Source organism: Bubalus kerabau, chromosome 5, assembly GCF_029407905.1.
Source record: "Bubalus kerabau isolate K-KA32 ecotype Philippines breed swamp buffalo chromosome 5, PCC_UOA_SB_1v2, whole genome shotgun sequence".
In the NCBI taxonomy this organism is placed as follows: Eukaryota; Metazoa; Chordata; class Mammalia; order Artiodactyla; family Bovidae; genus Bubalus; species Bubalus kerabau.
In genome coordinates this window covers 33,926,700-33,940,792 of record NC_073628.1, presented here as the reverse complement: position 1 = coordinate 33,940,792, position 14,093 = coordinate 33,926,700, and positions in this window count along the sequence as shown.

Genomic DNA, 14,093 nt, shown 5'->3' with positions numbered 1-14,093 from the left:
GAAAGCTATGACAAACCCAGACAGTGTATTAAAACGCAGAGATGTCACTTTGATGACAATAGCCTGTATAGTCAAAGCTATTTTTCCAGTAGTCATGTATGGATGTGAGAGTTGGACCATAAAGAAGGCTGAGAACCAAAGAATTGTTGCTTTTGAATCATGGTGCTGGAGAAGACTCTTGAGAGCCCCTTGGACTGCAAGATTAAACCTGTCAATCCTAAAGGAAATCAACTCTGAATATTCATTGGAAGGACTGATGCTGAAGCTCCAAAACTTTGGCCACTGATGTGAAGAGTCGACTCATTGAAAAAGACCCTGATGCTGGGAAAGATTGAGGGTAAATGGAGAAGGGAGCAGCAGAGGATGAGATGGTTGGATGGCATCACCGACTCAATGGACATGAGTTTGAGCAAACTCTGGGAGATAGTGAAGGACAGGGAAGCCTGGTGTGCTGCAGTCCATGGGGTCACAGAGTCAGACATGACTTAGCAACTGAAGAACAGCAACAATCCCCTCTGGTAACCATAAGTTTGTTTTCTACATCTGTGATTCTATTTCTGTTTTGTAAATAAATTCATTGGTACCATTTTTTAGATTCCACATATAATGATATCATATATCATATGATCTAGAAATTGTATTTTTTTCTAAGATCTCCTGCCCCAGTTATTCACCTGAGAAGCCTAGGAATTGAGGGCAAGATTCTTAACATTTAGTTCCTCTGTTCTGTCTGTTGGTCTCACCATCCTTCTGCTCTGTTGACCTCAGGAATTCTGCTGGGCCACTACTGACCTCTTCCCCACCACTGACATCTGTCTTTCTTCTTCTCCTCTAACTTACAGGAAAACACTCTCTATCTCTTTTATATATATATATATATATATATATATATATTTAGCTGTGCTGGGTCTTAGTTGTGGCATACAAACTCTTAGTTGTGGAAAGGGGGATCTAGTTCCCTGACCAGGGAGTGAACCTGGGACTCCTGCATTGAAAGTGCAAAGTCTCAGCCACTAGACCACCAGGGAAGTCCCTCTACTTCTTATGACTTTCAAGTCATAAGATTTTCAAAGGGATTTCATGCAAAAGAGCTCTGGGTTCCTGATGACCCAGTTAATTTTGTTAGACCACAGACCTTCTATCCCTGAACTCACAAGCATTCTTAGGAGGAAGGAGGAAGGGCGAAAGTGCAAATCAGAGGATGGTCAGGCCTCTGTGGTACTAAAGCTATACCAGTCTAACTCCCAGGATTTGTTGCATAAATTATTTCCTGGCCACAAGTAACAGAAGCTGATGCTGGCAGATTGAACAGAAAAGAGTTTTATTCAGAGGATAATGGGTAGCTCACAGAGTTGTTGGGAAGACTGGAGGAAACAATTTTGAGGCTAAGTTTCCAAGAGAATCCCTCCAAACTAGTAGCATAGCTGGCCTAATGAGCAGACTGAGGCCACTGCCCTGTCACCATTCAGCCACTATATGCTGCCAAGAACTCAGTTTGACTGCAGGTACAGCCACTGTTGCCAAAGGGGCTTCCCAAGTGACTCGGTGGTAAAGAATATGCCTGCCAATGCAGAAGACATGGGTTCAATATCTGAGTTGAGACGATCCTCTGGAAAATTAAATGGCAAGCCACTTCAGTATTCTTGCCTGGGAAATCCCGCGGACAGAGGAGTCTGGCAGGCTACAGTCCATGGGGTCGCAAAGAATTGGACTCGACTTAGCAACTGAATAACTGCTGCCAAAAGCATCAGTGCAACTTCTGCACCAGAACCTCAGCCTTACAGACCATCGCAGTTCCCCTAAACCACTTGGCTCTGCCACCCACCCCCCACCAGAAAAGGAGTGCACTGAGCAGCCTTTCCTCTCTCACTGCCCCTTTCTTCACCAGAATCTCACACAAATGCATTTGATTAGAGGAAAACAAATCACATGCCCTTGTCCTAACTGCAAAGGAGGGGGAAGGGGAATGAGTACCCTGCATTCTAACTTTGTGGAAATCAGAAAAGGAAAATTCTCCTAACATCAGAAAGCTGTTCAAAGGCATTGGGTATAAGTGAAAGTCGCTCAGTCATGTCCAACTATTTGAGACCCCATGGACTATACAGTCCATGGAATTCTCCAGGCCAGAATACTGGAGTGGGTAGCCTTTCCCTTCTCTAGGGGATCTTCCCAACCCAGGGATCAAACCCAGGTCTCCCGCATTGCAGGTGTATTCTTTACCAGCTGAGCCACAAGGGGAGCCCTTGGGTACCCAAAGACCAGGACAATTGTTTACCAGAATGAATGACTTATGCTGGGTGTGGCAGGGAGTGGTCTCTTACAGATAGGGTGGACTTATATCTCTTAATTAAAATATGGACTAAGTTAAAATATGAAATGACATACTTACAAGGTTATTCATGGAGGCATTTTTTAAAATTTTATTTAGTTTTTAATTGAAGGATAATTGCTTTATAGAATTTTGTTTTTTTCTGTCAGTTCTCAATGTGAATCAGCCATAGGTATACATTTATCCCCTCCCTTTTGAACCTCCCTCCCATCTTCCTCTCCATCCCACCCCTCTATGTTGATACAGAGCCCCTGTTTGAGTTTCCTGAGCCATACAGCAAATTCCTGTTGGCTATCTATTTTACATACGGTAATGTAAGTTTCCATGTTACTCTTTCCATACATCTCACCCTCTCCTCCCCCTCTCCCCATGTGCATAAGTCTATTCTCTATGTCTGTTTCCCATGGAGGCATTATTTTTAATAGCAAAAGATTGGAAACTGAATGCATTGTAATAGAGATTTGGTTAAATAAAAATCATGGTACATCAATACACACATGGAAGATAGTGCACCTGAATGAAGGAGGAGAAATGATCTTTAGAATATATAAGTGAAAAAACAAATATATAATAATACATATAGTAGCTATCTTTTCTGCACAAAGTGTGGGAATTTATATATGGCTCAACCACAGAACGGAGAAGGCGATGGCACCCCACTCCAGTACTCTTGCCTGGAAAATCCCATGGATGGAGAAGCCTGGTAGGCTGCAGTCCATGGGGTAGCTGAGAGTTGGACATGACTGAGCGACTTCACTTTCACTTTTCACTTTCATGCATTGGAGAAGGAAATGGCAACCCACTCCAGTGTTCTTGCCTGGAGAATCCCAGGGGTGGAGGAGCCTCGTGGACTGCCGTCTATGGGGTCGCACAGAGTCGGACACGACTGAAGTGACTTAGCAGTAGCAGCAACAACCACAGAAATTGCATTTTTGATGATAAAATAATTAATCTTTGGCAGTTTTGCACAATTCAACATAATATAGGGCAGAGGAAACAAGCACGGAAAAGAGACTTTTCTGAATATATTTGTTATGAATTTTTGACATTGGAATCACATAAATGTGTTTTGCAAAGTCAAATTTTAATTTAATTAAAAATAACAATTCCTAAGATTTTAAAACAAACCCAAAACAATGATCTTAACTATATATGAAGTTAATTAAGTAGCTTCAGAGAGAAAACATTTAAAGAGATTCTAAAATATGGTACATTTGCTATACATACATAGTGGAGTATATTTTAAGGGCAAAGAGAGCTGTAAAGAAATCTAACACTTCTCTCAATAGTTATATTGCTAATAGAAGTCTTTTTTTTTAATTAATGTATTTTTTAATTGAAGGATAATTGCTTTACAGAATTTTGTTGTTTTCTGCCAAACCTTAACATGAATCAGTCATAGGTATAATAGAAGTCTTTATATTAGTGTTTTCAATATTTTTTATGTAGTGTAGCACAGAGTAGTAAATAATTATGTCAATGTTTTTAGGAACCAAGATTTTTAGTGTAAGAGAAGAGAAATATAAAATCAAAGGCATTACTAAAAATAAATTTGAGTGTTAAATTTGAATTAGACATATCAGTATTTGCTTATGATAGTTTCTACTATTTCTATACTTTTAAGAAAGGCCTAGAAGTATTAAAACCTCACGAACAATGGATAATGTCTAGTGCCCAGATTGTGGTCCCCAAATGGCATTCCTTGTTTAAAAGAATCAGGATCTTGAATGAGTGATTCCAAGTTTGGGGCAGTACGTATACAAGATAAAGTTTACACATCTTGATGAGCCCAAACTATGAAGTTATCAAAGATTCTTTTTATCAAAAGGACTCAAGAGCAAACATGAAAGGGCTCCAATTGGTCAAAGATGGAATAACTGAAGTATGCAAAAAAAGTAATGATTGCATTTGATTGAAATACATAGAATATGTAAAACCTAATGAGTTCATGAGTGGGTGGGGTGGAGGAGTATCTTAAATAGATTAACAAACTCTTTGGGTAACATCGGTGTAATTAGGTCATGGACCTTACCCTGAAAATTGACAATTTAAGAGAAGTAGGTAAGCATTTTCCTGCTTTTCCAATTCAGTTTGTATTTCAGGATGACCAAATAGCCCTAATTACTGAAGAAAAGTTCTTCTATACAGACTGTTCCCAGCTAATAAATGTGAAAGGAATGACAGAATTAGAAAAATCCACCATTTTTTTATCCTAATGATAGAACCGATTATGGCAAAGATCAAAAAAGGATGAAAGCATTAGATGAAAGGCTTATGGGGGACTTTAGTGCATTTCATGATACTGAACTCTTTTAGCTTTTTCTGGTCTGTAAATCTCTTGATCTCTCCTTCAAATCTGAATGATAACTTTGCAGAGTATTTTTGCTTATAAGTTTTCCCCTCCAATCACATTTTGGGGAGCTTATTCTATCATGAGGACACTGGTGTTGGCAAGCGCCATGTTGGAGTCCTTCCTATAGTTTATTAGTCCCAGGACATGGATTCTTGGATTTCCCAGGCTATGTAGCTAATCGTGCAGCTGGCCTGCTGGTGGGTAGAGCTGTGTCCCTGTGTTTTGCAGCCTGAGAGATTTTGTGTTTGCCCTCTAAGAGTGGAGTTTCCATTTCCCACAGCCTTCTGACTCTCCTGAAAGTAAGTCCTGATGGTCTTCAAAGTCACATGTTCTAGGGGCCCTATCTTCTTGTTGCAGGACCCTTGGTTGGGGGCTCAGAACACTTCCTCCTTGGGAAGAAACTCTGCCATTGTAACTAACCTCCCATTTGTGGGCTATGGGTCTTGAGTATAATGCAACTCCACCCCTCCTACCTAATTGTAGCTTCTTCTTTATATCTTTAGTTGTAGAAGACCTTTTCTGCTAGTCTTCAAGTAGTGCTCACAGTTGCTCTGTAAATAGTTGTAATTTGAGAGGAGTTGAGCTCAGGGTCTTCCTGAAATCTTGGCCCTTCCCTAGAAAAAAAGAGCTTATGGAGAAGTTTACAGTGGAGAAATCTAGCTGACACCACCTGAATCTGCTGATCAATCTTAACTTCCCTAAGAGTAAGCACAATATGTGCTTCTTGAGATTCCTCCTTATGGAAAAGAGAAACTGAATCTAACAAGCCTTTTAGAACTAACCTCCAGTTTACATGAACTACAGGAGGTAGAGCCTCAAGTTTAAGTGATGCCACAAGGACATACACGGATAAACTCAGAATATATCCATCAGATCAGATCAGATCAGATCAGTCGCTCAGTCATGTCCAACTCTTTGCGACCCCATGAATCGCAGCACGCCAGGCCTCCCTGTTCATCACCAACTCCCGGAGTTCACTGAGACTCATGTCCATCGAGTCAGTGATGCCATCCAGCCATCTCATCCTCTGTCGTCCCCTTCTCCTCTTGTCCCCAATCCCTCCCAGCATCAGAGTCTTTTCCAATCAGTCAACTCTTCGCATGAGGTGGCCAAAGTACTGGAGTTTCAGCTTTAGCATCATTCCTTCCAAAGAAATCCCAGGGCTGATCTCCTTCAGAATGGACTGGTTGGATCTCCTTGCAGTCCAAGGGACTCTCAAGAGTCTTCTCCAACACCACAGTTCAAAGGCATCAATTCTTTGGCGCTCAGCCTTCTTCACAGTCCAACTCTCACATCCATACATGACCACTGGAAAAACCATAGCCTTGACTAGACGAACCTTTGTTGGCAAAGTAATGTCTCTGCTTTTGAATGTGCTATCTAGGTTGGTCATAACTTTCCTTCCAAGGAGTAAGTGTCTTTTAATTTCATGGCTGCAGTCACCATCTGCAGTGATTTTGGAGCCCACAAAAATAAAGTCTGACACTGTTTCCACTGTTTCCCCATCTATATCCCATGAAGTGATGGGACCAGATGCCATGATCTTCATTTTCTGAATGTTGAGCTTTAAACCAACTTTTTCACTCTCCACTTTCACTTTCATCAAGAGGCTTTTGAGTTCCTCTTCACTTTCTGCCATAAGGGTGGTGTCATCTGCATATCTGAGGTTATTGATATTTCTCCCAGAAATCTTGATTCCAGCTTGTGTTTCTTCCAGTCCAGCATTTCTCATGATGTACTCTGCACATAAGTTAAATAAACAGGGTGACAATATACAGCCTTGACGTACTCCTTTTCCTATTTGGAACCAGTTTGTTGTTCCATGTCCAGTTCGAACTGTTGCTTATGACCTGCATACAGATTTCTCAAGAGGCAGGTCAGGTGGTCTGGTATTCCCATCTCTTTCAGAATTTTCCACAGTTTATTGTGATCCACAGTCAAAGGCTTTCACATAGTCAATAAAGCAGAAGTAGATTTTTTTCTGGAACTCTCTTGCTTTTTCCATGATCAGCGGATGTTGGCAATTTGATCTCTGGTTCCTCTGCCTTTTCTAAAACCAGCTTGAACATCTGGAAGTTCACGGTTCACATATTGCTGAAGCCTGGCTTGGAGAATTTTGAGCATTACTTTACTAGCGTGTGAGATGAGTGCAATTGTGTGGTAGTTTGAGCATTCTTTGGCATTGCTTTTCTTTGGGATTGGAATGAAAACTGACCTTTTCCAGTCCTGTGGCCACTGCTGAGTTTTCCAAATTTGCTGACATATTGAGTGCAGCGCTTTAACAGCATCGTCTTTCAGGATTTGGAATAGCTCAACTGGAATTCTATCACCTCCACTAGCTTTGTTCGTAGTGATGCTTTCTAAGGCCTACTTGACTTCACATTCCAGGATGTCTGGCTCTAGGTCAGTGATCACACCATCGTGATTATCTGGGTTGTGAAGATCTTTTTTGTACAGTTCTTCTGTGTATTCTTGCCACCTCTTCTCAATATCTTCTGCTTCTGTTAGGTCCATACCATTTCTGTCCTTTATCGAGCCCATAGGATAGTCTATAGAACAATTGAACTAATTTAATCAGGAAATCAATGGCATAAAGAAAAATTAAAAGTTGGGGCAAGGTGGGGAGAGACTGTTCTAGATTTAGAAAGACTCAAAAGATGTAACCATCAAACACAAAATATAGAACTAACCTGGATCCTTATTCTAACAAGCCAACTATAAAAATATATATTTCTTTAGATATATAGTCTAAGAATAAGATGATATCAAAGAATTACTGCTCCTGTTAGGTGTGTTTCTGGCAGAGTGGTTTTATAAGAAAATATTCATGTAATTTAGAGATGTGAAATGAAGTATCTAGAGAAGAAATAATGAGGGCTTTAAAATACTTCCATAGAAAAAGAAGGATAGATAAAGCAAGTGTGGCAAAATCCTAATTATTATTGAATTGGATTATGGGTATATTTTGTACTATTCTCTCCAATTTTATTTATTTGAATTTTTTTATATTAAAAAAGATAGTGGAGGGAATTCCCTGGCTGTCCATTGTCTAGAATCTGACGCTTTCATTGCTGTAGCCTAGGGTTCAGTCCCTGGTTGGGGAACTAAGATCCTGTAAACCTCACAGCATGGCCAAAAAGAAAAAATCTTCAGGATGATAATTCAGTCTGACCCTTGAAAGTCAGTGGAGCAAATAAATAGAAAAACTTTTTTGCAAAACAGACTATCTTGCTGTTCTTTAGTTGTCAACTCACACTATTCGGTAAAATCACGTCTGATGTCTGTGATCACACCTTGGATGATGTGATCATGGTGAAAGGAAGGGCTGTTGCTGGGTGTAACAATTCTTTCTCTCTCACATCTATTTTGCTAACACCTGAGATGGCACCTCAGCATACCCAAGCAGGGTACAGAGCAGTTTGCAATGTTCTTTTGCATCCAAAAGCTGCTAATCACACTCAGTGTCTTTGCTGATTCACTGAGGAATAACTTTTGACCCTGTAAGTAGATCTCAAGAATTAAGTGGGGACTCTGAAGAAGTTAACAAGCATGTTGTCCATATCCCACATTTCCTGACAGTTCCTCTATGCTTGCCCTGTTTGAGTAAGGGTGCTGGATGAAGGAAGGAGACTTTTTTTTTCAGATGGATTATAAAAATCAAGGATGCAAATGCAGCCAAGTGTGTGACCCCCTCTCCATTCCAGAACCTGGAGCAGGCAGACATCACAAAATGATCACAGTTTTCTTTCTCTGGACTCTTCTTGCCATACTACTCCAGTAGCACCATATTGATGAAATTGTTACCAAACCAAATTTGGGGCTGCTCAACTGCACTTAGTAAAGCCAATCTACTGACACCAGGTCACCGTGAAGCAAAATGTACTATTTATTGCAGGGGCCAAGCAAGAAGTCCAGACAGTTAGTGTTTAAAAAACCTGGCTTCCCCAGTGGTGTTCAGGGGAAGATTTTTAAAGACAGGGTGAAGGAGGGTGAGCTATGGGGTACATGATCAGGTCCTGGGCATTCTTCTGATTGGTTGGCAGTAAGGTAATTGGGAGTCAACATGATCAATCTTTTGGTTCCATCCCATAAGGTCTACATGCTTGTGGACTGCACACAGATAACTTCTTCCACCTGGTCAGTGGAGCAGTTTCAGTATCTGCAAAACAGCTCAAAGGGTAGAGCTCAGAATATTACTTATAGCCCTTTAGGAAGAATTAAAGGTCCTTGACTTTTTAGCCATACTTAATGGCTAAAGTATTATTTTGTCTTACTTGCTGTTTTCTTTTCTCTCTGCATTTTCTTACTTCTTTGATTAAATGTATTCTTTGACACTTGGGGAAGGAAGCTAAAATTTCCTATAGACAAGAGGCACAGAAAGGACTTTGGGTGACTGGCTGTCCTGTTCTGGGAAGGCCTATAGGGTCTTACTCGGCTACAAAATGATTCCTACTCAAAAACATCTTCAGACTACATTATAGAGTAAAGCATTTACGTAACTATTTTGTTTTAAAATTTTACAAACAAGGAGAAAAATACCTTTAATAGGAATTCAAGGAATTTAGATTAGATTGGATTTGAGGAAGAGCCTCATGAGAGGAGAGTGAAATCTGTGAATAAGTATTAGAAATATTAAGTTAATTTTCTTAAAAGGCCTTTTAAACTTGTGCAGATTCTTATTGTCTGAAATGATCTAGGACTAATGAGGTTGACAACCATCTTTCAGCCCATGTTAAGGGATCTGGTGCTTTTGCCTGCCTATCCTCCTTATAATAGAATATTCTTTACTTTAAGAAAATATGTCTGTTTGCATAGGTCTGTCCCTTCTCTTCTATATGGGGTGCAGGCCTAGCCAATCACATTACTCCCCATTTCCTTGAACGCAGAAGTTAACACGTGGATGGGCACATGACTCTAGCTGGGCACATTAAATTCTAGCTATAATTTTTCAGCGAGATGTGGCATGGCTAGGATGCTCATGACTGGCTGCCAGTAACTGGGAAATGGTGCCAACAGTGGGAGCCCTTCAGTGCCAGAGAGGGTAGTATTTTTTTGTTCACAGTGGTGCGCTTGGAATTTGTGTATACCTTGCAACCTGATGGCCCTGAGACTATATTTGCTGTAGAGAGATACAGAGAGATAAAGAAACTCATTGGAAGTGTCTCTTTGAGAGAATAAAGCAGACGTTATTTATTTTTGTGGCAGCCATTCAAGTGTTGAAGGAGCAAATTGCTTTTGTTCTGTTTCCCGCCTTCAGACAAGACCTGTGAATAAGAAGTCTCTTGGATAAGGTATGTGTCAGGTATACTGAGGTCAAACTACACGTTTAATTAGAAAACCAGGGAGCAGAAGACAGTATTTGGAGGAGGGGGCAGATTTTCTATGATCCCTAACAGGCATAGTTATCTAATAAAACTCCATGTAACCAACTCATGAAAGTAATTGATGCTCTCCATTCCTTCTGGAAAATGTATCAGTGAAGGTATACCTGTGTGCTTCTGTGTCCAATGTTTACTGAGCACTTACCAAGTTTTTTAAACACAGATTAACTTGTTAAATACTTAGAACAACACCATTTTGCAAGCGAGAATAATATGGCATAAGGAAGTTAAATAACTCAGCACCAACTGAGTTAGATGCTTACCAGGATTCAGTGATGTTTGCTAACAAACTGATTTTTGCCAGGCACACATGGTATAATTTAACTAAATAAAGTGTAAATCTGTGAAGTCTGAGTATAAAGAGAGATTGAGCTATTATTTCTATGAAAACAAAATTGAATGTTTTGGAAAGGTTTGATAAAGGTGAGTTTCAAAAAAGGTTGCTATTGAGTTAGGTCTGAGCAAGACCAACCACTGTTTCCTGTGTCTATGACTTGGCCTAGTGCTGCTGTTTAGAAACCCTTGTCTCTTGTTGTTCTCCTTCAAATGCTTTCCTCCAGATTGACCTCCTCTGAGAAGACTTCTCGGGTAGACTGAGTTTTACTAGTTCTGTGACTCAGCAGCAAGTTGCTTAATTTCTGTAAGCCTTAGAGTCTGTATCTGTGAGATGGAGATAATAATATTTACCTTTCAGGATAGTTGTAGAAATTAAGCAGGTTTATCTGGCCCATAGTGAGTACTTAACAAATGGTAAAAAAAAAAAAAAAGTGTATATATATATATATATATATATATATATATATATATATATATAGTGTGCTTGTTCTTGTGCTGGGGGCTATGGAAACAGATGAACAAGATAGTCCCTGCCTCCAGAAGACCAAGACTAGCACAAGACTGTTTGCTTTCGGTTCCACTTGCCCTGTAGTGAGTTGAAGCAGATTTTCACAAATGTAACTGGAAACTCTTCTAGATGTTTTCAGATGCTGACACCATTATGTCATCCAGCTTCTCAGCATTTAAATAACTCATCCTGAAGGCCTGGAGTGCATCAGCACAAAAGCTTTTCTTTCTGTAAAAAAAAAAAAATGTATTCATTTATTTGACTGCTTCAGGTTGGGTCTTAGTTGCAGTGCTCAGGCTTAGTTTTCCCAAGGCATGTGGTCTTCCTGGATCAGGGGATGCAGACCAGGCATGAACCCTCATCCCCTGCATTGCAAGGCAGATTCTTTACCGCTGGGCCACCAGGGAAGTCCCCAGAGGCTTTCTTATATTGTGTCACTAAATGATCTGTCCTGAAGCCTAAAGGGGCCATTGCAATGGCTTCAAGAGGCACAGCTTCCAAGTCATGGAGGCTACAAGGAGCAGGCTCTGGAATTTCCCCAAGTTGGGTTCAAAGCATGGCTCTTTGACCTCAGGAAACTTACACAATAACTCTGAGTATCAATTTCTTCCTCAGAAAAATGGGGGTAATGATTCTCACTTTATAGAAGGTAACAAGAAGCAGATGAGATGAAGTGTCAAGTGTTCAACACAGTACTTGGCATATAGTCAATACCTAATAAATGTTAGCTTCTAATCACTCAGTTCAGTCGCTCAGTCGTGTCTGCTCAAATGTAATAGGTGAATGTAAATAGGAATGTGGTGGGCACACAGCTAACCTATGAGCTAAGGAACTGCGAGTAAGCCTTTCTTCAACACTTTCTTCTTGCTGTCATCACAAAGACTCTAGTCTGGATAGCCCATTGGTTTGACCCTGCACAGTCTTCTCTTAGTGTTCCAGTGGAAATGACTAATACTCAAATTCTTATTCCATTATTTGACTTACAGGATTGTCCTGAGTGAGATAATCAGCCTCTAGCAGCCTCAGTTATAACATGCAGATACAACTGCCAACATTGTAAGAATTATGAAAAGAATTGAAATAAAGAAACACATGTAAGACAGTGCTGACCCTCACAGATATTTGGTGAATTGTGGCAGTTACAGTAGGAGGCCTCTATCTAAACTAGAAGTTGGTCAAGTGATCAAAAAAGTTGATTAAAGCAGGAAATCTTTTTAAAAAAATCTTTTGGCTGTGCCACACATGATGCAGGATCTTAGTTCCCCAGCCAGGGATCAAACCTGTGCCTCCTGCACTGGCAGCACAGAATCGTAACCACTGGACCACCAGGGAAGTCTCTAAGGCAGGAAATCTTAAAAAAAAAAAAAAAAAAAAAGATACAATCTTTTCTTCCCTCACCATGCCTTCCCAGTACCAATGAGTTCATCAGACCTGTTAACTTTATCCCTAATGGTGGCTCCCATCCCCATTCCTGGCCTGTATGATAGACATGAGTCACCTATCTACAAAGTCCAGAAACACTGCTCCATACATAAAGTTTGGTTTGAAGCCTTGCAGATTTTTCTGTTCAGAGACCACATAAATGACCACAGGCCAGAGTAGGATGAGAAGAGAGTAGGGGTGGCATTTACCACAGATCACAGAAGAGGAAGATGTGGTGCAGTCTGAAATGGGGGGAGGTGGAGGTGGGGAAGCCATGAAGTGGAAACTGCTTCAGTGACCAGCTGTCCCTCATGCTGCTCTCTGGAGTGAACCATGCATAGCCTGCAGAATTAGGCTGCCCCTGAGCATATGATTTGGAATGAGTTATTTTGCCCTGGAGGTTTTGGCAAGCTCTCCTTTTCCATCTGACCTTTCACGTATTACAACATTGACTCTTGTCAGCCCCAGAAGGCTTCCTGGAGGAGTTATAATGTCCTGAAGGGAAATCCTTACCCCTTTGTCAAAGTGAGACAGGACAGAACCAGTTTGACCAGGCCTCTGTGTTGGAATCATGGTGGAATATCCTCCCCCCTTTTTATTTATATTGCAAATTGCAAACTGTATGGATTTAGGGCTCTGTGTTTCTAAGTCAAATTGGAAGCTACTCTGATTCTGAACTGGGAGTTATATAGTCAATGCAAAATTCACCTGCCAAAGATGACACTCATATTATAATCAACACTTCTGATTTAGTTGTTCTTACAACTTATAATTAGATCTTGTTGTCAGGGGGAAAAAAAAAAACTTGAAGAAAGCAGCTGTGTTTTGGTGCTATTCAGGTCTGTGACTGACCCAGTTTTTATTAAAAATGTGGGACTGATATTTGTCACATCTTTGCGCCTTGCTCACACTCTTATAAGATGAGTGTTGAGAAGTGTTTTCTGATCTGTGAGGAGGAAGGGCATTGTTGCTGAAAGCATTGATCAGCTCTCAAGCAAAATTCCAGAGGCATAGCTGTTCCTGAGATTTACCTTCACATCCTGAAAGGAAGATGGTAAAATAGACCTCTATAAATAGATGAGTTTTAGAGGTAAATAAGAAAGGATGTTCTTTATGCTGTGTTCTCAGTGTTTTTGCCGCCATTACCTTCATGATAGACATGAGCTATAGAGCCGAAACAATCATCAATACTTCCATCCCATCCCTGGGTACAGAGAATCTGGTTGCTAGGATATCACTCCAAAGCTTGCAAGGAAGTTGGTGGTTTATTCTAAAGAAAGAGAATAAATTAGGACTATTCTCTGGTGTTTGGATTTTAGACTCTCCAAGTATAATGGCTGATTCTCTACCTGCTCTTTTTGAAACAAAGCTTTCAGCCTCCCAACCACCCTCCCACACAGAAGTCACAGGCAACTCTCCTCTCTCCTCATTCTCAAGCATGTATAGACAATTAAAGATGACTAGGACAAGATAGTGGAGGTGATAGAATTCCAGTTGAGCTATTCCAAATCCTGAAAGATGATGCTGTTAAAGTGCTGCACTCAATATGCCAGCAAATTTGGAAAACTCAGCAGTGGCCACAGGACTGGAAAAGGGCAGTTTTCATTCCAATCCCAAAGAAAGGCAATGCCAAAGAATGCTCAAACTACCACACAATTGCACTCATCTCACACGCTAGTAAAGTAATGCTCAAAATTATCCAAGCCAGGCTTCAGCAATATGTGAACTTCCAGATGTTCAAGCTGGTTTTAGAAAAGGCAGAGG